The following is a 3,107-nucleotide window of genomic DNA, read 5'->3' as shown; positions in this document are numbered from 1 at the left end:
AGCTGGTTCTGGAGAAGGCAGGCCAGCGTGAGGAGGCAGAAGTTGGGGGAGGGGAAGTAAAGCCACAGCAGCAGTCTCCCGGGACTGTCAATTACCCCAACAATGAGGCAGTGATGCCAGGCCCGGAGCAGCCAGGGCCCAGGGCTGGCTGCGAGACCCTGGGCCCCAGGGAGGGGCTGGAGACCCTAGATGCCCGGGAAGAGCTGGTCTTGTCCTCCCAACACCCTGTAAGCACTGGCGTGCCTCTCTACAGACAAGGAAACTGAGGCTCGGTGGGACCGGGTGACAAGCCACCGGTCACACTGCCCGGAAATGGAGGGTGTGATTCAAACCTGGTCCCTATGCCTGCATGAGGTTCAGTCCTGGCATCCAGAAAGCCAGCGCCTGAGCCCAGCCCCAGTCCAGGAGCAACAAAGAAGCCCGCGTCCTGGAAGCTTCCCTGATGTTTCAGGAGTCCCAAAGGCCAGACACCCGACAGCTGCCCCTGTCTAGCCTCACTGCCCCTTCTGTGCGACAACGGGCCCCCCAGGCAGCGCTAAGGAAGGCCCAGAGCTCAGTGGGTCTGACCCACAGAGCTTCCAAGCTTTGGCTTCCCAGAAGCTCTGCCCCAGGGATGTAAGAGGAGCCAGAGGTAGAGTATGAGGGTGCCCACCGCACAGGCCTGCGATTCCCCAGCGGTCGCCTGGACCCAGGACCCAGGACCCAGGACCCAGGACCCAGGACCCAAGGACAAAACTGCGCGAGCAGCAGGGAGCTAGGCCTGGGATCTGGGCCTGCAGAGAAAGCAGGAGTCAGGCTGGTGAGGGGAGAATAGGAGAGGGCCAGGAGCGAAGAGGCGCTGGAAAGCGGCTGCCAAAGCAACCATTCACTGCAATGGGTATGAGTGCTTACTATGGTCAGGACATGGTGCTTAGCACCATTCATTCATTCATTCATTCATTCATTTGTTCATTCCACAAGTCTTTATTGAGCACTTTCGTGTGCCAGTGCCATGCTGGGGGTTGGGAACAGGACAATGACCAAGAGAGACAAAAATGGAGCAGCCATCCTGCAGGGAGCAGACAGACAAACCAGCAGTACCCAGGATGCATCAAGAAGTGGTAAGAGCTACAGAGACGAATTAAATGCAAAAGGGAGTTCCAGGGATCAAAGGCCTCGTTGAGCTGTGACATTTGAGCAGAGACCTGAGGAGGAGTGACAGCAAGCCATATTTGGGAAAGGTATTCCAGGCAGAGGGAACAGCAAGTGCTAAGGCCCTGAGGTAGGAGCATGCCTGGCATGTTTGAGGAAGAGCAAGAGGCGGAGAGTGGCAGGAGCAGAGTAAACCCTCCCCTAAACCAGCGGGGAAGTGACTTGCCCAGAGTCACACAGCCAGGAAATGGCAGCACGGGGAACAGAGCGCAAGTCAGGCTGTGCAGAAGTGAGGAGTGTGTGCAACAAGGCTGCACGTCCCAGGGGTGACTCCCTGAGAACATGGGTCACCTGCTTTGGTCACAGCCATCCATGTTATGATTGTGCAACCTGGGGCCCTGCAGGGAGCCTCAGGCTAGGCCTTGCTCTGCCTCCCAAGTCCTCCAGGGTCTAGGGGTCACTGGGTAACCAAGAATCCAGGGAGCTCATTCAAGCAAAGTGTGAATGACTGCAAGCAGTCCCCAGCTTATCCTTATCCCTGGTTGACCTTTAACCAGATCATAGAAGTTTTGCAGCCTCAGTTTCTCCATCTGTCAAATAATGAGTCCACTTTCTTAGGCGGTCTCCAACTGCAGTCGAGGACTCTTGGGTCCAGAGAAAGGCATGGCTTCCCAAGGTCACACAGTCAGGGAGGCCTCAGGAGTGTCCAGGGGACCCTAGAATGCATCCATGAGCACATGTGCCAAGTGCTCACCGTGCTCAGGGCCATGCCAAGCGCTTCTTCTCATTAATTATTTCATCCTCACAGCTCCCTGAAGGGTACGTACCACCAGAGCACCATTGACAGAGCTGAGACCCAAGGTGTCACCCAACACCGGGAGGTGAGTGAGTGACTTGATGATTCGGGGATGCTGCTCTAACAGAGGTGCAGCCGGTGAGTCCTTCAGGGAACTGTCACCTCCATGCTCAGCAGCCCCAGATCATAATACTGGGCACCGGGGCTGGGAGAAGCTGGAGTTTCCTGAGTCACCTACATTGCCTCCTCCAGACAGTGGGCAGGATTGCCTATTAGTGATTCTGTGACCTCTGGAAGAGGCCTGGGGGCAAACCTGGAGCCTCCCAAGGCCAGCAGGAAGGCTGGGAAGGCGCTTGGGAGGAATGGGGGTGAGGGCGCTGCAGTCAAGGACCAGGCCAAGGCCTCGAGCCAGAAGAGAGAGGCTAAGACTTGGGGGACAGTGAGATCCCCCCACCACTCACATGGCACTCTAGAAAGCCTCTCTGACACACAAAGTGCTCTCCTACTAATGCCGCACACTCCACCACTCACCACAACCACGACACCCCGCTGGTCGCTGGCTGCACTTTGTAAAATGTCCTCCATGAAAGAAAGCTGAGGGGCGGGCCGTGATGTTGATTAAGCACCTACTATGTGCCAGACCTCTCACCCAAGGTCACCAGCAAGGGAGGGGCTGAGGCAAAATTCAAACTCAGATCTACCTGAGTCTCAAACAGGGTTCCTCCCACTACGGGCTCTGACTTGCCCACTCAGCATCTATGAAGAAAGGGAACAAGAGTTGGGAAGATCTGTAAGGGGCAGGGAAGGAGGAATAAGACCTGCATAGTGTTTTATCAAGACCCAGCCTTGTGATAGGCACTGGGCAAAGAATTCAGTTTCTAGTCTGTGACCTCAGGGTGCCGATCTGCCCTTCCTCCCAGTTGTGATGGGTTAATCCAGGCATTGGCAACCTTTTTCTCTAAAGAGCCAGACAGCACATATCTTCACTTGGGGGGCGGGGTGGTGGTCTTGTGGCCTCTCTCACAACTACTCCACAATGCAGTTGTAGGGCAAAGGCAGTTATAGATGAGATCTAAATGAGTGGGAATGGTGTGTGCCAATAAAACTTTATTTACAAAAAATAGACTATGGGCCAGATTTGGCCACCGGGCCATAGTTTGCCAGCCCCTGGGTTAATGAA

The sequence above is a fragment of the Myotis myotis genome, unplaced genomic scaffold (assembly GCF_014108235.1).
Source record: "Myotis myotis isolate mMyoMyo1 unplaced genomic scaffold, mMyoMyo1.p scaffold_m19_p_9, whole genome shotgun sequence".
In the NCBI taxonomy this organism is placed as follows: domain Eukaryota; kingdom Metazoa; phylum Chordata; class Mammalia; order Chiroptera; family Vespertilionidae; genus Myotis; species Myotis myotis.
The sequence above is the reverse complement of the archived record's forward strand: the minus strand, read 5'-3'. Positions refer to the sequence as shown.